Source organism: Bos javanicus, chromosome 23 (assembly GCF_032452875.1).
Source record: "Bos javanicus breed banteng chromosome 23, ARS-OSU_banteng_1.0, whole genome shotgun sequence".
In the NCBI taxonomy this organism is placed as follows: domain Eukaryota; kingdom Metazoa; phylum Chordata; class Mammalia; order Artiodactyla; family Bovidae; genus Bos; species Bos javanicus.
In genome coordinates, this window is record NC_083890.1 from 37969209 (window position 1) to 37991047 (window position 21839).

At 42.6% G+C, this 21839-nt stretch overlaps 1 long non-coding RNA gene across 2 annotated transcripts; it reads right to left on the bottom strand.

The window, feature by feature from the left end:
* Window positions 1-2555: 2555 nt before the first annotated feature.
* Window positions 2556-15105, bottom strand: LOC133236630 (uncharacterized). Of its 2 annotated transcripts, none has more exons than XR_009732953.1 (3): window positions 14892-15105; window positions 13082-13278; window positions 2556-2990 (listed from the first exon to the last, which is right to left on the bottom strand). It is a non-coding gene; the product is annotated as an uncharacterized LOC133236630 (long non-coding RNA). The 2 variants fall into 2 exon arrangements; XR_009732952.1 differs by having other exon boundaries at window positions 2557-2993; window positions 14892-15104.
* Between the last annotated feature and the right edge of the window lie 6734 nt (window positions 15106-21839).

Here is a 21839-nt window from a genome sequence, read left to right on the forward strand (position 1 = left end):
CCGCCCCCAGCCCCACAGCACGGTGCGTCCTCACCAGTGCTGAGGCTTTTCATCTTGCTTAAGTTAGGGCAGCTCTGTCAGCCCCCCAGTTTGCTCTGATGATGTGTGGGTGACTCCGTGACTGTCTTCCCACCTTATCTGAAACCAGTTTGTTTTCGGTGTGGTGCGGTAATTGGAGGGCTCGGTGTATTTCCTGTTTTTCTGCACCCTCTGGCCATGGTAGGGGGGCTCCACTGGGGCTGGAGCCCTCTTGGAAAACCTGGGCTATGTGCTTCTCTCTGAGTTCATTCCTCATTTTGCATTTCTACACGGTTTGGATCCCTTCTCCAGTTTGGAGCAGTGGTCCCCAGTTTTTTGGCACTGGGGACCAGTTTTGTGGAAGACAGTTTTTCCATGGGTGGTAGTGGATGTGTGATGGTTCGGGGCAAGTGCATGACATTTATTTATTTATATGATTTTTTGTTTGGATTGCTCTGGATCTTCGTTGCTGTGCTCAGGCTTTCTATAGCTGCATGGAGTAGGGGCTACTCTTCCCTTTCAGTGCGCAGGCTTCTCACTGTGATGGCTTCTCGTGTTGTGGAGCTTGGGCTCTAGGGCACGGGCTCAGTGGTTGTCGCACGGCATGTGGAATCTTCCTGAGCCGGGGATCGAATCCGTGTCCCAGGCATTGGCAGGCTGATTCTTTATCACTCTGCCGCCAGGGAAGTACTCGAGAGCATTAAATTCTTGTGCACTTTATTTCTATTATTATTACATCAGTTCCACCTCAGAACATCAGGCATTAGACCCTGGAGGTTGGGGACCCCTGGTTTAGAGGGTAGCCTGGGAGCTTGCCCGTCCAGGTTATTCCAATTGACTATTTCATCCAATTTACCTCAGCAGCCATTTCCATTCCCTGCAATCCAGAAAGCAGAAAAAATAAGGGTAATCACACAGATCTGCAGATATGGAGTTTTGATGAGAAGGTGTAGGCTTTGGTAACTTGGGACCCAAGGAACTGGGGTTGGCAGCCCTGCTTGACCCTGAGTCTGTGTTCTTTCTGGAAAATCATTTCAAGGTTTATGGCAGTGGAATAGGCTCCTTTCCTCACTGGATTGCTGCTGATGAGTTTTTGGAGGACTTGCTTCTTTTTCCCATTATTTCCTTAGGAATGCAATAAGATTCAGCTTCATTCTACCATATTAATCCAGAAGCTGTATTTTTTCCTTTTAGCATAAAAGACCTAATTCGTATGCTGTAGAAACCCTGACTTCATGAGCCTATAACACAGTTGTCTTTTTTTCTAGCCTGGCTTTTTTCTTTACAAGGCTCCACACAAACCAGGAATACTTCTACTTGAGCCATCTTGTCAAGTGGCACTATATCTACCATGTTAATCCAGAAGTTGTATTTTTCCCTTTTAGCATAAAAAGACCTAATTCATATGCAGTAGAAACCCTGACTTCATGAGCCTGTAACACAGTTGTCTTTTTTTCTAGCCTGGCTTTTTTCTTTACAAGGCTCCACACAAACCAGGAATACTTCTACTTGAGCCATCTTGTCAAATGGCACCATATCTACCATATTAATCCAGAAGTTGTATTTTTTCCTTTTAGTATAAAACAACCTATTTCATATGCAGTAGAAACCCTGTCTTCATGAGCCTATAACACAGTTGTCTTTTTTTCTAGCCTGGCTTTTTTCTTTACAAGGCTCCACACAAACCAGGAATACTTCTACTTGAGCCACCTCATCAAATGGCACCATATCTATCTTCAACCTTCAAATATCTTCCTAGTAACTTGGATGATGGTGGATTAGAGGATCAGTGCAGTGTGCCATACAAGCTAATTTGCTATAACCAACCACAAAATTTAGGCTTCCTCAAGAGGGGTGAAGTAGTAGAGTGATTATCAGCCTGGGCTTCAGAGCCAAATTGCTTGGGTTCCGTTTCTGTCTCTACCACTTCCTAGTTAGCTATGCAAACTTGAACAGATTAGTTTCCTGTGTCCTCATCTGTAAAATGGGATGATGATAATTAATTTGACCTACCTCTTAGAATTCCTAAGAGGCGTAAATGAGTAGTTACATGTGATACAATAGCGCCTTGCTTGTTGTAACTATTTAACATGTAGTATTTAATATGTATTTAGCAATCTTCTTACTCCATTGTTATTGTTTAATGAAGCTATTCCTGGCAAATCTTGGTCTTCATTGACTGCAGGAGCAAATATATCTTTATTTAAGAAGAATAATGTATAAATATAACAGCTCTGCTGGTAGAAAAAATGGGAGTGGGAAGGGGCAGAGATGATGTAAGAGTGGGAATTATTGGTGCTAGCTGATGGGTACATGGTCGTTCATACATTGGTTCCTCATTTTTGTGAATGTTCATTTTCCATAGTTAAAATTTTAAAGATTAAACAAGAGATGAAGTCTGTAATATGTCAGTGTGGATCAGTGCAGTGCAATGGGAGGTCTCATGTACTCTAGGTGGGAGGCCAAATTGCCATAAGCTGCCTAGAAAACAAATTGACAGGATAAATCAAGGACCCTGAAAATGTTTGACCCAGTTACTATTGCTACCTGAAAAATTACCCAGAAACTTGGCCTAAAACATCATTTTATTAAGTTCACAGATTCTGGGAATCAGGAATTCGAACAGTGGGTTTGTCATTCGAGCAGATGGTTTGTTTGCTCTATGACATGTGGGGGCTTCAGCTGGTAAGACCTGAAGGCTGGGGGTCACTCAGTGGCCAGGGGCTGGAAATTTCAGGTTTGCTCACTCACAAGTTTGGTTTCTCAACTAGTGGTGCACAGGCCAGCAACGTCCCCTGAAGTCCTCACTTGGCTTCCACGTGAGTTGGCTTCCTCCCAGCATGGTAGCCATAGGGTAGTCATGTTGTATATATGACAGCTCAGAGATTCAAGTGTGAATGCTCCAGCCATCAAATTTCAGAGACCACACAGCATCAGTTCTGCTTACTCTGTTGGTTGAAGTTGTCCCAAACCTGCTGAGATTCAAGAAAAAGGGATATAGACCCTCAGCCCTCCCTAGAAAAAGTATCAGAGAATTTTAGGGTCATGTTTCAAAACTACTTCAATGTTTGTCTTCTGACTCTTGGATTTCACTTCTCAGAATTTATCTTAAAGAAACAATTCAAAATGTGGACAAAGTTATATGCTCACATATATATATATATAATAGAATATACTTATATTTAATACATATTTATGTTTTTTAGTTATACTGAAATGTATTTATGAATGCTTTCAATGTAGCTTATAATAATGAAATGTTGGACTAACAATAGGAAAATGAATAAGTGCTAGTGAACCACTAAGATGATGTAAAGCCATTAAAATAGTGTTAGAGTTTTCCAATACATAGAAAGACATTCATATTTTATTTAAAATTGACAAATATAGTGTCCAAACTATATAACATATAATTTTAAATGTTTTTACAAGTCTAGATTGTTAAAAATTGCAAAGAGAAAGGTGAGAAGGAACTATTTTAAACATTAACAATAGCCATCTCCTGGCAGTGAGCTTATGGTTACTTTAAATTCTTTTCTTTATAGTTTCCTGCTTTTCCAAAAATATTTGAAATTTTCAGATATTAATTTTATAATTACAAAATATATTTTTTAAAAAAATTCCAGTATATTTGATGCACTAAAAAAAATAGCTCAACCATTTTGCTTATTATATTGGACTGAAAAAAATACTTGCTGGCTTGATTGAAACATGAATGTTTATCACCAAACATACACCTTCTGGACTCTAAAAGAAGGATAGACTAACTGGGCCATAGCAGGATTGGCAGCATTTTTCTGAATCCAGTTTTGTGTCATCTATCCCTCTTCCCTCAGCCTGTCCCCCCCTCCCCCCCATTTTTAGGACCTAGGAGACCCTCACTTCTCTGCTCAGAGTAGCCAAGGTCTGGCAAGAAGTGTGTGTGTGACAGAGGCCAGTTTCACCCTCCCTAAGCTGCTCAGGGACCAGAAGGCAGGGACCAGGAAGTGAAAGCCAAGCCCTCAATCACCAGCTTGGAATTTCCCTCTGCAGCAAGCTTTGGTTCTTCAGTGTCTTCATGAATTTTTTCTAGGAAGCATCCTCCTCTGCTACCCTTTCCTGCCCACATCCCAGTAAGACTTGCCCTGGGCCTCAGGGAGTCCTCTGTGTGCCCACTGCTGGCTCAGTTCCCCTTTCCAAGGGCTGCAAACTGTCATCCCATCATCTCCCCTTTTCCCACTCTTTACCAGTGAGTTGACAAGACTGGTTATAAACGAGCATTTGGGTCTAGTCTCATCAGAGGTCATCCCTGGAATCTGTCTGCCTCACAGTTTCTAGTATGACTCAATCAGCTACCTTTGCCTCCATGTCTGCTGTCACCTAACTCAGAGGGCTGTATACTTTGGTACCCAACTTGTCCTAGACTCAGATCCCCTCTTAAGATGGCCTTGTCCATCTTTCTCTTCCCCAAGACCGTGCCCTTCGGGATCTACCAATATATGTAACAGTTTGATATATCTTAGTTGCATCGTACAATGGCTAAAGATGTAGCTTTCCCATATTCTATCTAATATATCTGCATGTGAGCTCAGTCACTCAGTTGTGTCTGACTCTTTCAGACTACATGGACTGTAGCCCACCCGGCTCCTATGTCCATTGGATTTCCCAGGCAAGAATACTGCAATGGATTGCCATTTCCTTCTCCAGGGGATTGTCCTAACCCAGGAATCAAACCCATGTCTCCTGCATTGGCAGATGGGTTCTTTACCACTGAGCCACCAGGAAAGCCATATAATATATCACTTCTTTAAAAAACACGTTTAACATTAATCAGTTAATATATTTGGTAGGCAACCCTTGAAGTAAACTGGTCCCTGAGCTACCTACTATTATAGGTCGTATTTTCATAATAGTTTCCTGGTCTGAATCACTGATGATAGTGCTCTAATATTAATATTCTGTTCCTTGGGATAGTTTTTAAAGCAGTTTAAATAATCAAAACTATTCAGAATTTGTTTTAGATCACCTAGAATGAATAACTCTGGGCTTTTTATTTAATAGTATATCACAAAGTCATCTTCTGTGCGAGTTACTGACACCAGCTGTCCACATCCTTACTTTCTTGTTCATTTGGTAATAGAGGAACAGGGGAATTAGGGCAAGGGAAAAATACAGTTTGAGATAGAAATGGAAATGATTTATGATGCACACTCTGACTAATACGGTTAAATCATTTGATCCTCTTAGAGGATTTGCAAATTGGGAAAGATTCTATTCTCCATTCCAAACCTAATTTCTACTACTAAATTGTTTATAAACTCCAAAAAACAAAATGTCATCTCTGCCACTTGCCACTCACAAATATTTTCATTCTTCTGAAGACATGTCAGGGTCACATGGCAGGATTGCTGCCTTAGAGTTGTTAGCTTGGCCATGAGACTTGCTTTGATGAATGAGTTATGATCAGAAGTAAAAAGATGTATCACTTCTGGGTGAGGCTTTGAGAACTAGGGTGTACTTTGCCATATTTGGTGTCCCTGCTGGGTTGAATGGAAATTTTATTACCCTGGTTCCCAGGTACCTAGGTGAACAGAATCTCCCCAACCTAGATTGGACATGTGGTAGGATGAAGAAGTACATTTATTAAGCCACAGAGATTTCCTGGGTGTTTGTTACTAGAGCATAACTTAGTCCATCATGACTGGTATAGTAGGTCGCTAGCCAGATGATGGGAGAAGGCAATGGCACCCCACTCCAGTACTCTTGCCTGGAAAATCCCATGGGCAGAGGAGCCTGGAAGGCTGCAGTCCATGGGTTTCGAAGAGTCAGGCACGACTGAGCGACTTCACTATCACTTTTCACTTTCATGCATTGGAGAAGGAAATGGCAACCCACTCCAGTGTTCTTGCCTGGAGAATCCCAGGGACAGGGGAGCCTGGTGGGCTGCCGTCTATGGGGTTGCACAGAGTCGGACCCAACTGAAGCGACTTAGCAGCAGCAGCAGCCAGATGATGAAAGGTATGTGTGTAGGTAGGAAGATACATAGACAAAGAGATGAGAATCCAGAGGTACTGGTAGTAGTTGTTCATGGGTAGGAATATAGGTCTGGAAAGCATAACTGTAAATTTTTACTCTAACATTGATTAATTAGTCTAGTGGTCACTATCTTTGATTACAATTCATTTGATTGTCCTTACTCTGAATTAAAAACTATATTTAGATCTTGTTGCTATTTATATAGAGTTTTCACAAGGTATTAGGTTGGTCAAAAAGTTCCTTTGGGTTTTCCCATGACATGTTACAAAAAACTCAAAGGAACTTTTTTGGCCAACTCAATATTTTAAGTGAAAAAAAAGGCAAATTATAATGCAGGATATACAGTATGACTCAGATATTGCAAGGAAAAGAAATATATGACTAGAGAAGTGTCTGAAAGGCTATATACCAGAATATAAACTTCTTGGGGATATAGGTGATTGAAATTTTCTTTCTGTATATTTATTTTTATTCTAAAAGTATAAGCGCATATCATAAATAGCTATTACTTTTGTCCTAATTGGTGTTCATTCTATTAACTACCCTGCTTTCCGTCCGTGTGATTCTGTTTACCACCTTCTATCCCACCAACAGAAAAGCAGATATCACCTAAAGTTAGCCAATCTGATACTTTCCTGGAATCTAAAGCTTAATATGGATAATATAGGAAAATATGGTTTTTAGAGTCAAATTTCCTGTTGGCCGTGTTAAAAGAGAGACCTGAAACTTCCTTGGTTTCTATCTTTCTTGAGGATTTAGGAATTTCTTTGATTTTAGGGTTAGCCAGCTTCTTCTATTTGTTTTGTCTTTGGTTTTTAAGTTACCCTAAATTGATTTGGCAGTTTACAACAAAACGATCACTTGACTGACACAACATGTATTGCTTGTTTAGTGTAAAAGATTAGTGAGATAAAACGTAAAGAATAAATCAATCTTGTCCTCTTGCCTATGATAAATTAAATCATAGAAACTTTTTGGGCTTTTAAAATTCTTTTTTCAAGGTGATGGTAATCATTACCAAGCCTTTAAAAAAACGAACAAGACGTTTATAATCAGCTAGTGCTGGGTGTATGTATGTGCGTGTTTATGTGTCCCCGTAGCATTATGAGGTAATTGGAATTTAAACTGATACACATGTGAACTCAGGCGCACTGAGAGTGTGTGTGAGTCAAGGTGATATGAGTCTGAGTGTGTGATGACGAGAATAGTGGGTCAATATCCTTCCATCCTAGCTAGCTGTCCACCATTTCACTCATGCCTCCTAGTTATATAAACTTGTTATTTCTGGCTCCTTTCATGCGGTGAATTGAAATGCCCCAAGCAGGCAGTCACCCTTCTTAGCATTCTGTTCCTATGCTCTCCATCCTCCAGTACTTTTTATATAAGAGCAATTCCCCCTCTCATCCCTCATTCAATTAATATTTGCTGAGTAATTTCCAGGAGATGTGCCAGGTGTTGGGGATCGAAAGCAAATGAGACCAGATTGTATCTTAAGGAGACTGCAGGTTCATAAGGACAATGGAAAACAAACCTAAAAACCCTTAGAAAACCAATCAAGATGACTCTGAAGATTCCTAAAACCTGAAGTGCATTCCCCATCCCCTACATCCCGGGGAATAAGAGTCTGATCGTCATTAGTGCTATTCTCCAATGTTTCTGGTTCTCCTCCTTCACGGATCCTGGTAGAATTTCACTTCTCCTCCCCCTTGAAATGAAGTCTAGCCATATGACTTTCTTTGGTTAATATGATCTGAGTGGAAGTCACATGTCACTTTTTTAATGTATTATTTTATTTGTTTTTGGCTGTCCTGAGTTGCTTTGATTGGGCTTTCTCCAGTTGAGGCGAGCGGAGGCTGCTCTGCATCACGGTGGCTCCTTTCCTTGTGGAGCCTGGGCTCTCGAGCGTGTGGGCTTCAATAGTTGTGGCTCGAGGGCTCTAGAGCACAGCCTCAATAGTTGTGGCGCCCAGGTTTAGATGCTCTGAGGCCGGCGGAGTCCTCCCAGACCAGGGATCAAACCTGTGTCCCCTACATTGGCAGGCGGATTCTTATCCACTGTGCCACCAGCGAAGTCCCCACATGTCATTCTGAGAAAAAGCTTTTGTGAGCAAGTACATGATTTGCTGTGTTAGGGGCTGGCCATGTTCCGCATGGTGAGGCTCTATTAGATGGGGTCTCGTGCTAAGAGTGGCGTGGAGTAGAGCCCACTACTCCTAAACAGTCCCAAGATAGACAGGGCTGTAAGCGTGAAAAAGCCACTGAAATTTGGAAGGGTTTGTTACCTCAGCATAACAGATACTGTGAACATCTCCCAGACCTGGCAGGAGTTTTTGTGGTCCTGGATCAGGCTCTTAGTTAGGACTGGGAGTCCTGGGTGACCGGCAACATTAAAGAAACAAAGATAACACTGAACTTAGTTTACCTGGAATTCCTGGGAGGAACAGACCTTTTAAGTTCTAAGGAATTCAGCCCATTTCCTTCTCCAATGCAGAAAAGTGAAAAGTGAAAGTGAAGTTGCTCAGTCGTGTCCGACTCTCAGCGACCCCATGGACTGCAGCCTACCAGGCTCCTCTGCCCATGGGATTTTTCAGGCACGAGTAGTGGAGTGGGGTGCCGTTGCCTTCTCCTTAGCCAGGTTACCCAGGATAAAGATCATATTCCCAGCTTCCCCTGCAGCAATGAATGGGTACACGAGTAAGTTCTGGTCAGTGGGATGAGAGCAGAAGTGACGTGTGTAACCTCAGGATTGAGCCCTAAAAGGGCAGGAGTGTAGGGGTGCAGTGTCTTGTCCCCCCTTTTCCTTGCCTGGCATTCACGTGTGTCTTTCACTCACATGGCCAAGAGCAATATCTAAAGATGGCAGAGCCACAAGATGGAAAGAATCTGGATCTTGGATGTCACGATGCAGAATCACCATCCCAACTCTGATTTTATCCCAGATATAAATACACTCATGTTATTTAAGCTACTATTATGTGACACATGTGGCCCAAAATATCCCAAGTAATGCCTCTGAATTCCTACTTTTAGATATTTACCCTAAGTCAGTAACTGGGGATATGTGCAAAGATTTAAAAACCAATCAAGTTTATTATAGACCTTATGTGAAAGTTGCAAAAAATAATGGCTTGGTTAAAGAAATTATAGTTTCTCTGTACAATGGAATACAATGAAGCCAGGCAAAATTACAACACAGAATATTGATTGATGTAGAAAAGCATTCTTTTTAAAAAAAATGCACATATAAGACAACGATTACCAGAACATGAGCTTGACTTTCCCCTTTCTCCACTTGAAATGGAGAATTCTAACTGCCTGAGAGGTTTCTTTTCTCTTCCTCAAACTCTATGGAAGGGCCTGTCTTACCAGATGAATTCCTTTGGGCTTTTGTGATGAGTATTAAGAGGAAAGGCATATTGGCTAGGGCGAGGAGGATATTTTCTGAAGGGTTTTGAGAATTGAGAAGTGAGCTGTTGAGTGTGGGACAGTGGGTGAGAGAAGAAAAAGAAGATTTAAAAAAGGATGTCATATGCCTTGTCAAGATATTCGGGGTGAAGTGATTTCAAGCTGCTATGATACGCAAGCATTGCACCACGGCGCTCTCTATTGTGGGCACAGAAATGAGTCTTAAAGACATTTATCAACCACCCACGGTTTTTACCAGCTTTTCCTCTTCCGTGGTGGCTTAGATGGTAAAGAATCTGCATGCAATGCAGAAGACTCGGGTTTGATCCCTGGGTGGGGAAGATCCCCTGGAGAAAGGAGTGGCAAACCACCCCAATATTCTTGCTTGGGAAATTCCATGGACAGAGGAGCCTGTTGGGCTGTAGTCTGTGGGGTTCTCAAAGAGTCGGACACAACTGAGTGTCTAAACACAGCACCTCTGAGTGAATAGAGGTGCTTTTTTTGTTTTCTGCCTTTTTGCCAGTGTTTGTTATTAAAAACAAGTGTTTAAATTTATTTTTTTAAATGGTTGCTGAGCCCTGCATAAGGGGCTGCTGCTGCTGCTGCTGCTGCTGCTAAGTCGCTTCAGTCGTGTCTGACTCTGTGCGACCCCATAGACGGCAGCCCACCAGGCTCCTCTGTCCCTGGGATTCTCCCGGCAAGAACTCTGGAGTGGGTTGTCATTTCCTTCTCCAATTCGTGAAAGTGAAGTCGCTCAGTCGTGTCTGACTCTTCACGACCCCATGGACTGCAGCCTACCAGGTTCCTCTGTCCGTGGGATTTTCCAGGCGTCCATGGGATTTTCCAAGAGTACTGGAGTGGGTTGCCATTGCCTTCTCTGGCATAAGGGGCTGTGGAGTCATAAATTCATCTCAGCCTTTTCCCTTAGCACAGGGAGAAGGAAGGGGAGAGGAGGGAAGTTCCTGCTTTCACCGCCCTCATCTCAGGCACACTCACCCCCATCTGCTAGAGATGACCATCTGCTTCCCTGAGCCAGTTAGAGTCAGGCCAGGTGGTATATGTCAGCGGCTCTCTGCCCACTGGTGGGGAGGATGAGGGAGCTTGGGAAGAGTCTGCTGCTTTCTTTCTGGAAAATGGGGCCATAGACACCCTCATGGATATGCAGGCCCTGGTTCTAATCAAACACTTACCGTCTGTGGGCCACCCCCCCAGCAGACCTCCCACCCCCTTGCTTGGTTTCCATTCTGGGTAGGACTAAAGCTCAGCCCAGCTGGCTGGAGACCTGATCACCGTGCCTTTATCTAGAATAGGAATAAGCTCTGCATCTGGGATTCCTGATCCACAGTTATGGCACATGCCTTGTTTAATCGCTCAGTCATGTCTGACTCTTTGCGACCCCATGGACTGTAGCACACCAGGCTTCCCTGTCCTTTACTATCTCCTGGACTTTGTTCAAACTCATGTCCTTTGAATCAGTGATGCCATCCAACCATCTCTTCTCTGTCGTCCCCTTCTCCTCTTGTCCTCAATCTTTCCTAGCATCAGGATCTTTTCTAATGAGTCAGCTCTTTGCACTCTTGTCCAAAGTATTAGACCTTGAGCTTCAGCAGCATACCTTCCAATGAATATTCAGGTTGTTTCTTTTAGGATTGACTGGTTTGATCTCCTTACTGTCCAGGGACTCTCAAGAGTCATCTCCAGCACCACAGTTTGAAAGCATCGATTGTTTGGCAGTCAACATTCTTTACGGTCCAACTCTCAAATCCGTATATGCCTACTGGAAAAACCATAGCTTTGACCATATGGACCTCTGTTGGCAAAATGATGCCTCTGCTTTCTAATACACCTGACAGCTCGTAAATGACAGCTTCGCAAAACACTCTGTTGTCCCCTTTGCCCCACCTTAGGGGTGTCTCTGGGGAGCAATGGGTGAAGTCCTAGCTTCTGGTAATCTTAAACATAGAAAGGAAAAAGAGAACAGCGTTTTGTTCATCTACATCAGTAAGAGTGGACGGATCAGATCACTTGCTTAACTATTTTTAGCTCTCCACGTCCTCAGAGAGACATCCTGAGGTCTTCTGAGCAGCTAGAGAGATAAAATATAATGAGTATGGCAACCAAGGTCATTGCATCCATATAGAATCCCCTTTAATCAGCTGCATTCTTTTTCAAAGACTTCATACCATGCCTTTGCCCCATGAAGTGTGTCCCAGAGACTGACCAGGAGCGCATCCTGTGGGCGCAGTTGTAGTCATGGGCTGGATGGACCAGAGAATTCATAATTACTGTGAGAGGAATATTTCAGCTGATCATATAGAAGGTATTAGTCAGCCATGGGCCACTGCCCAATTATCTGGGCATAATGGGGTGTAGTTCTTGAGGAGTTAATTCACAGGTCTGCTTGCACGTTTGACTCTGTGATGCAGGTGTTGGGCAGGAGATTCTTGGGCTCGAATGAATGGTCTGAATATGGAGGTACAAGAGTCTCACCTCTCTTGTGGTCATCTGGCCCATGACTCGTGGGAACTGGAAAATTTCCCAGATGGAAAAGGCCACTTTCTTTCTTTTTTTTTTTTTTAGAGGCTACTTTCTTGATGGCCATCTGGGGATCTATCTATATGTCACCCTGTGCCACATTATTTAAAACTAGAGGAGTGTAGTTCCCTTAAGACAAAAATCCATTAGTAATAAAAGTCCAAGTTGTTTCTTAGCACCTCACATATGTGGGTAGTTGGAGCAAGAAACTTTTAGGCAGGACTGTCTATGTGGTTTGCAGGACTCTGCAAGATGACAACATGGGGCCCTTATTCAAAAATCAAGACATTCAAGACAGAGAGAGTAGAGCATTACATCACACGAGAGGTCCTTCTCAGCACAAAACTCTGGGCAGCTGTATAGGTTGCATGCCCTGGAAGCTGGCCCTGTTTTTTTGTTTTTTTTTTAATAATTTTATTTATTTATTTTTGGCTGTGCTGGAGCCTCGTGCCTTTCGTTCCTTCATGTGGGCTTTCTCTGCCTCTGGTGAACAGGGATACTTTCTAGTTGCAGTGGTTTCTCTGGCTATGGAGCACAGGCTTTGGGGTGCACGGCCTCAGTAGTTGGGGCACATGGGCTTAGCTGCTCTGTGGCACATGGGATCTTCCTGGACCAGGGATCAAACCCATGTCCCCTGCATTGGCAGGCAGATTCTTATCTATTGTACCACCAGGGAAGTCCTGGCCCTGTTTTTAACAATTCCAAGGGAGTCTCTGAGACTGGCTGGTCTATGGCCACACCACCCTGAACGTGCCCGATCTTGTCTGATGTTGGAAGCTAAGCAGGGTCGGGCCTGGTTAGTACTTGGATGGGAGACTGGCTGAAGACAGCGAGAACCAAAGGAAGATTGAGCTGTGCCAAGAATTGCTGAGGTCATCCTCTTTCCAGTGTTTAATCTCTCAGCCTTTGCTAGATAGTGCCTCATGGATTATAACATTTTCCCATAGGATCCCCCACCCTCAGCCCAGCTACCACTTCATGTTCTTGTTTTCTTCAGAGTCAGATTTCTCAGAAGAGTAGATTACAATTGCTACCTCCACTTTCTGATTAGACAGTCACTGATATTTTAAAATCAAATTTTATCCCCCCCAGAATCCACCAGATCTTACCAGGCTGACTGTAAGTAACAGATAATCTGGCATATAGCAGCACAGACAAACAAGAGTGTGTTATTTTTCCCCCATTTCAAGAGGTTTGCAGATAGATAGTTGTGGGTGTTGGTTCAGCAGCTCAACAGTGTCAAGGCCAAGATCGTGCTTTCACCACGTGGTTGTAAGATTTCTGCTGCTCCCACTCTGCTCAGCTCCTAGAATCAAGGTTGGAAGAAGAAAGAAGGGGTCAGGCCAGCTATATCCACACTCCAGATGTGAACGAATCACCCCAAAGCTAAGTAACATAAAAGGAATTACTTTATTTAAAACAATGTCTTATTGGAGGATAGTTGCTTTACCACGTTGTGGTTAGTTTTTGCTGTCCAGCGAAGTGAATCAGTTATATGTATACATACATCCCTTCTTGTTGGGGTTTCCTTCCCATTTAAGTCACTACAGAGCACTGTGTAGAGTTCCCTGTGATATACAGCTGGTTCTCATTAGTTATCTAGTTATCCCTAAAGAACCATTTTATTTTGCTTGTAGATTCTGTAGGGATTTGTTCAGAGCACAGTGGGGAAAGATGGTTTCTGTCCCACCACATCTTGGGTCTCAGCTAGGATGAAGGCCAATTCCTTGGAAGGGGCTACAGTCACTGAGAGATGTCCTCACACACATCTTGTAGTCGGTGCCAACTGTGGGCTAGGACTCTGCTATATTGTCCAGAACATCGCAACATGGTCTCTCCCTGTGGTCTCCCGGCAGTTTGGGCTTCCTTGCAACATGGTGGCTGGCTTCCAGAAGCAAATATCCCAACAGAGCAAGATGGAAACACGTGGCAATGTTATGATCTAGCCTCAAATGTCACAGTGCCACTTCTGCTGCACTCTGTTGTCTAAGACAGTCAGTGCTCACTCCAGGATCAGGGGAACGGGACCTTGACCCTATCTCTTAGTGGGAGATGCTTTAAGATCACATTGTAAGAAGAGCATAGCACTGAGAGCCATTGTTGTGGCCACCTTTATTATTTTTTTTAGTATAATTGCTGTACAATGTTGTGTTAGTTTCTGCTGTAAAGTGAATCAGCCACACATGTACATATATCCCCTCTTTCTTGGATTTCCTTCCCATTTTGATCATCAGAGGGCATTGATTAGAGTTCCCTGTGCTCTACAGTAGGTTCTCAATAGTTCTATTTTATACATAGTAGTGTATTTATGTCAATCCCAATCTCCTAATTAATCCCAACCCTTTTCTGCCATTGATGTCCACATATTTGTCTTCTACATCTGTATCTCTATTGTTCTTTGTAAATGAGTTCATCGATACCATTTGTTGTGGCCATGTTTGAAAAATACAATCTTTCATGAAAGCTTTTATTAAGAAAGCAATTCTAGTAAATTTATCCTTGTATCTCACTGAACACATCTGTGTCACATGTATGCTTCGTTGCTTTGGGAGGGTGAGAAAGGGAATATTTGACCTTCAAGTCTGTCCAGTGGGTAGCAGAGCTGGGGAAGGGGAAAGAGTGATTGTTAGGTAGGCAGTCAGCAGAGTTTGTCACCCTCCCACCCCCAACCAATGCTAGACTCAACCACTCCCTTCTGAGTGCTATTTCTTTTCCATACAAGCTTCTATACATCACCCATACAATTTTATTGCATTTATTTGTTGCTTTCATTTATATTCCAAGCCCTTTATAGGCAGAAATTCAGAATTCTTTGTCTTAGCATCTCCAAGGTCTATTGCTGTGCCTGGCACAGAGGAATATTTAATCACACACAATACTAAACAATTGACAGGGTGGCTCAGATGATAAAGAATTCACCTGCAATGCAGGAGACCTGGGTTCGATCCCTGGGTTGGGAAGATCCCCTGGAGGAGGGCATGGCAACCCACTCCAGTATTCTTGCCTGGAGAATGCCCATGGACAGAGGAGCCTGGTGGGCTGCAGTCCATGAGGTCACAAAGAGTTGGACATAACTGAGTAACTAAGCACAGCACACAAGATTCTGGATTTTCTGAGTCGAATACCTTCTAGTCTTAGATGTTTGGGGTTCAAGATTATAAGTAATTTTAATGGAAAGAAGTCCACCTTTAATGCCCACAATACCTAGGTTGCCAAGTGGTCTACAGAGAGCAAAGAACCCAAAGGTCTCGAAGACACTTTTGAATCATTATCATCACAATCCCTTTGTTTTATAGAAGGTGGTCTTAACCAATATGGTTCTATCTGTTCCTTATAACCACTTTGAAAGTTCAGAAGGTCAGATATCACCATTCTCATTTTGTAAAAAGGTGACTAAGATTTAGGTTAAGTGACTTGTTAAAGATATATGTATAGGAAAAGCATGGTAATTTCTTCCTAAATTAACCACCCATACATTTGAAGTCTAGAAGTCTGTGAGATGCAATCAATTCACTTACTGCCTAGTCATCAGTTCAGTTCAGTCGCTCAGTCATGTCCGACTCTTTGCGACCCCATGAATCGCAGCACGCCAGGCCTCCCTGTCTATCACCAACTCCCGGAGTTCTCTCAGACTCATGTCCATCGAGTCAGTGATGCCATCCAGTCATCTCATTCTCTGTCGTCCCCTTCTCCTCCTGCCCCCAATCCCTCCCAGCATCAGAGTCTTTTCCAATGAGTCAACTCTTCGCATGAGGTGGCCAAAGTACTGGAGTTCCAGCTTTAGCATCATTCCTTCCAAAAAAATCCCAGGGCTGATCTCCTTCAGAATGGACTGGTTGGATCTCCTTGCAGTCCAAGGGACTCTCAAGAGTCTTCTCCAACACCACAGTTCAAAAGCATCAATTCTTCGGCGCTCAGCCTTCTTCACAGTCCAACTCTCACATCCATACATGACCACTGGAAAAACCATAGCCTTGACTAGATGAAGCTTTGTTGGCAAAGTAATGTCTCTGCTTTTGAATATGCTATCTAGGTTGGTCATAACTTTCCTTCCAAGGAGTAAGCGTCTTTCAATTTCATGGCTGCAGTTACCATCTGCAGTGATTTTGGAGCCCCCAAAATAAAATCTGACACTGTTTCCACTGTTTCCCCATCTATTTCCCATGAAGTGATGGGACCGGATGCCATGATCTTCGTTTTCTGAATGTTGAGCTTTAAGCCAACTTTTTCACCCTCCTCTTTCACTTTCATCAAGAGGCTTTTGAGTTCCTCTTCACTTTCTGCCATAAGGGTGGTGTCATCTGCATATCTGAGGTTATTGATATTTCTCCTGGCAATCTTGATTCCAGCTTGTGTTTCTTCCAGCCCAGCATTTCTCATGATGTACTCTGCATATAAGTTAAATAAGCAGGGTGACAATATACAGCCTTGATGCAAAGGTTGCTCTAATTATAGTTTTTGAAAGTAACTAGGAAGTTGACACACAGATTGTCTATCTATATGGACACACACACACGTAAGCAAACACCACTTATCTTGAAGTTTTATGTAAAATAATATTCCAGAGACATAGCTATAGGTTTTCACAAACATTATTTTCTATCAGAATTTAGGGTACAGCACTGTCTGCTTGAAGATTTGGATTCATCCACTTCTTGAGTGCCTGTCTTGAAATTTTGGCAGTGGTGGAGACATGTCAGAATGTTAGCTGTTCTCAGAAGGAAGGAGTGGGAAAGAATTGTGAAGGATGTTATCTCAGCATCAATAGCCTTTGCTAAGATACCAGGAGAGTCCCACAGAGAGGAGAGTCCACACACAACTGTTGAAACTTAGCTCTCAAATGTTTCTGGGTAACATGGCGCTGAGCCACCAGAACTGGGAATCAAGTAATGAGAATGTGATAAAAGGATTCTGCAACTAAAGAAAGAAAGCTGGGGAATAGAAGGGAGGCTCAGGAGGGAGGGAATATATGTATACATATAGCAGATTCACATTGTCATACAGCAGAAACTAATGCAACATTGTAAAGCAAAGATACTCCAATTTGAAAAAAATAAAAAAATAAGCAATAACTTTAAAAAGCTAGGAATAGTTTTAAGATGTCAAGAGCAAAACAAAAAACATCCATTTCCCCTCAGAGATTTAAAATTGATTTCATGGGTGTATGATCATTTCCAAAAATTAAATAAAAATAAAGAAACAGGGCTTCCTCAGTGGCTTAGTGGTAAAGAATCTGCCTGCCAATGCAGGGGACATGGGTTTGATCCCTGATCTGGGAAGATCCCATATGCGGCAGAGCGACTGAGCCTGATGCCACAACTATTTAGCCTGTGCTCTAGAGTCCAGGATCCACAACTACTGAAGCCTGCGAGACTAGAGCCCATGCTTTGCAACAAGAGAAGCCACCACAGTGAGAAACCGGAACATGGTAACTATAGAGCAGTCGGCACTCACTGCAACTAAAGAAGAGCCTGTGCAGCAATGAAGATCCAGCACAGTCAGTCAGTTCAGTTGCTCAGTCGTGCCTGACTCTTTGCAACCCCATGGACCGCAGCACGCCAGGCCTCCCTGTCCATCACCTACTCCCGGAGTTTACTCAGACTCATGTCCATTGAATCGGTGATGCCATCCAACCATCTCATCCTCTGTCATCCCCTTCTCCTCCTGCCCTCAATCTTTTCCAGCATCAGGGTCTGTTCAAATGAGTCAGTTCTTCACATCAGGTGGCCAAAGAAATTGGAGCTTCAGCTTCAGCATCAGTCCTTCCAATGAATATTCAGGACTGCTTTCCTTTAGGATGGACTGGTTGGATCTCCTTGCAGTCCAAGGGACTCTCAAGAGTCTTCTCCAACACCACAGTTCAAAAGCATCAATTCTTCGGCACTCAGCTTTCTTTGTAGTCCAACTCTCATGTCCATACATGACTACTGGAAAAACCATAGCTTTCACTAGACAGACCTTTGTCAGCAAACTAATATTTCTACTTTTTAATACGCTGTCTAGGTCATGGCTTTTCTTCCAAGGAGCAATCGTCTTTTAATTTCATGGCTGCAATCACTGCCCACGGTGATTTTGGAGCCCCCCAAAATAAAGTCTGTCACTGTTTCCGTTGTTTTTCCATGTATTTGCCATGAAGTGATGGGACTGGATGCCATAATCTTAGCCTTTTCACTCCTCTGTCACTTTCATCAAGAGACTCTTCAGTTCCTCTTCTCTTTCTATCATAAGGATGGTATCATCTGCATATCTGAGGTTATTGATATTTTTCCTGACAATCTTTATTCCAGCTTGTGCTTCATCTAGCCCGACATTTCACATGATGTACTCTGCATATAAGTTTTAAAAGTAGGGTGACAATATACAGGATTGACATACTCCTTTCCCAATTTGGAACCAATCCATTGTTCCATGTCTGGTTCTAAATGTTGCTTCTTGACCTGCATACAGATTTCTCAGGAGGAAGGTAAGGTGGTCTGGTATTCCCATCTCTTCAAGAATTTTCCACAGTTTGTTGTGATCTACATAGTTCAAGGCTTTGGCATAGTCAATAAAGCAGAAGTAGATGTTTTTCTGGAACTCTCTTGCTTTTTTGATGAACCAGCAAACATTGGCGATTTGATCTCTGGTTCCCCTGCCTTTTCTAAATCCAGCTTGAACATCTGGAAGTTCTCAGTTCACATACTGTTGAAGCCTTGCTTGGAGAATTTTGAGCATTACTTTTCTAGCGTGTGAGATGAGTGCAATTGTGCGATAGTTTAAACATTCTTTGGCATTGCCTTTCTTTGGGATTGGAATGTAAACTGACCTTTTCCAGTCTTGTGGCCACTGCTGAGTTTTTCAAATTTGCTGGCATACTGAGTACAGCACTTTCACAGCATCATCTTTTATGATTTGAAAAAACTCAGCTGGAATTCCATCACCTCTACTAGCTTTGTTCATAGTGATGCTTCCTAAGGCCCACTTGACTTCACATTCCAGGATGTCTGGCTTTAGGTGAACGACCGCATCATCATGGTTATCTATGCTTCTGTTAGGTCCATACCATTTCTATCCTTTATTGAGCCCATCTTTGCATGAAATATTCCCTTGGCATCTCTAATTTTCCCTAGTCTTTCCCATTCTATTGTTTTCCTCTATTTCTTGGCATTGATTGCTGAGGAAGGCTTTCTTATCTCTCCTTGCTATTCTTTGGAACTCTGCATTCAGGTGGGTATATCTTTCCTTTTCTCGTTTGCTTTTAGCTTCTCCTCTTTTCTCAGCTATTTGTAAGGCCTCCTCAAACATCCATTTTGCCAACACAGCCAAAGAAAAACAAATAAATACAATTATTAAAAACAAAATAAAGAAACAAAGCTCTCCAAGGTCATCCTAAAAATGTTACTGCATTTTTCTAGGACATAATCCCACATCTTCTTGTGTCTGTCTAAACACGGGCTCTGGAACCAGAGGAGCAATGGAGGTGGTTACCAGAAGAATGTGTCTGGGTTAATCGTGAAGAAAGTGAGTGAGGTACATAATACCACATGAGTCAGTATTCGTTATCCTGTTTCAGGAACAAGTGCATACAAATCTATGGGCAGGGTCATTACTATTTCCAACAAATAATTCAGATCATTACCATTTCAACCCAGTAACTGAAGGTAAACTTTGTGAAAAAAGGTTGATCCCTCTTTACCTTGCTTTTGCAGTATTTATCTTAATTTTCCTGGGTTAGAGTATATGCATAAAGTGAAGTCACTCAGTCATGTCCGACTCTTTGCGACCCCATGGACTGTAGCCCACCAGGCTCCATCCATGGAATTTTCCAGGCAAGAGTACTGGAGTGGATTGCCATTTCCTTCTCCAGGGGATCTTCCTGACCCAAGGATCAAACCCGGGTTTCCTGCATTGCAGGCAGACACTTTACCGTCTGAGCCACCAGGGAATCCCAGAGTATATGCATACAAACCCTAATTGTTCTGAGACCATGGTCTGCCAGACAAGAGGAACTGTGTCTTATTTATCTTTGTGTCCAGCCCAGAGCTTTGTACTTATTAGTAGCTTAGTAAATGTTGTTTGAATTGAATAGCTCTGTGCAGAGGCTGTGAAGGCAGATAATAGTAAGCAAGTTTTTGACTTAATTAGGTTCAATCAATATATCATAAAATGCCCAGGGAAATTCAATGATAGATTCAGGCTATGAAGGTAAGAGCAGTATCTAAAACAGCCAGGATTATTGTCTGAATCTTTTGGCATTCAGAAGATGTTGACCTCCATATCCGGATATCTGCAGGAGGTACAAAAAGGATCTGGCTGGGAATTTAAGGAAGAGCATTTTCCAGTAGTGCCTGAAATGCATTTTAGAGAATACTCCATACCTTTGGTGGCTTTTTAGGAGCAGAAATGTCCAACAAAGAAAGTATACTGCCTGTAGAGCTTCCTGCCCTGACTAGATCTTTGATATGGCATAAAATATAATTACCAGTCTCCAGAAGTCAGGCACATCACATAAAGAATATCTTTATGCCTCTGACTGCAGCTTATTATAAGATTGCATGACAACAGGGATAAGGGTGACTGAACCTTGACCTGCCTGGCTAGTGAAAAATTACTTTTAGTTTCGTGAAAGCTCTGGATGGATGATAATGTCTCAGACTCCTGTCTTCTTCCTTATTTGATTATTGTGATCCCTGACACCTGAATATTGGGTCAAAGTTTACAAATCTACTTAGCTAGAGCTACCTCCTGTTGTTATAGAACCCAACTGATGACAAGCTGTCATCTGTTTCAACTGTGCTATTTTTCATGGCTTCACTGTTTACCGATGAAAGTGGGCTATAAACTCCAAGACTTTGGCTGAAGCCTGAACATCTTGTCTGGGGATCATCTCATTTGTTAATTCATTGAAAATTTATTTATTGAGCATCTAGTAGGTGCTGGACAGTGTGTTTGGTGCTGGAGATAAAAGAAGACACGATTCTTCCCCTAAGGAATTCACAGGCTGTTAGGGAGACAATTGTTGTTGAGTTGCTAAGTTGTGTCCAACTCTTTTGTGACCCCACAGACTGTAGCCTCCACCAGGCTCCTCTGTCCATGGAATTTCCCAGGCAAGAACACTGGAGTGGGTTGCCATTTCCATCTTCAAAGGATCTTCCTGACCCAGGGATCAAACTTATGTCTCCTGCATTGGTGGGCGGATTCTTTACCACTGAGCCACCTGAGAAGCCCATTATGGAGACAGAAAAGCCAGTAATCATGCTTTAGGGTCATCAGGGCTACAATTAAGGCGTGAATTGTAGGCATTAATTAATTAAGAGGATTCTGAAAGCACCAAAGGTGAGGAGGAACCCTCTCATAGGAGATGACCTTTCAAGTGGCCATTCCCACTTACCTAAGACTCAACATTTCAGATAAAAAATTTATAATTTTCTCTCCCCAACTCTCGTTGCATCCTGATATTTCCCTTTCTGTAAATAGTACTACTATTTATCTTCCCAGTGATTCAGGTTTAAAACCTTGTGTTTCTATTTTATTTACCCCCTGGAGCCATTCAGTTATTATGTTTTGCTAGTTCTTCCCTTTCCTTTCAGGTCATCAAGTCCCTGGGTACAATAAAGCCTGCAGCCTTTGTTATCTGCCTCTAGTCATCACAATTCAGGTGCCCAGTATTATCAAAATTAAAAAAAAAAAATCCAACTAGCTCAAACCACCTACTAGTCCACACCCTATGGATGACTGAACTAGCCTCTAGACCTGCTGAGCACAATCTATCCTGGATTCTGCCACCCACATCATAAAGATATTTACCTGGAGTCTGACTAGCTAGGACATGGGGCTTTCAGATGAAGACTGCAAGAGAGAGAACATCCATGCATAAAACTGTGAAAT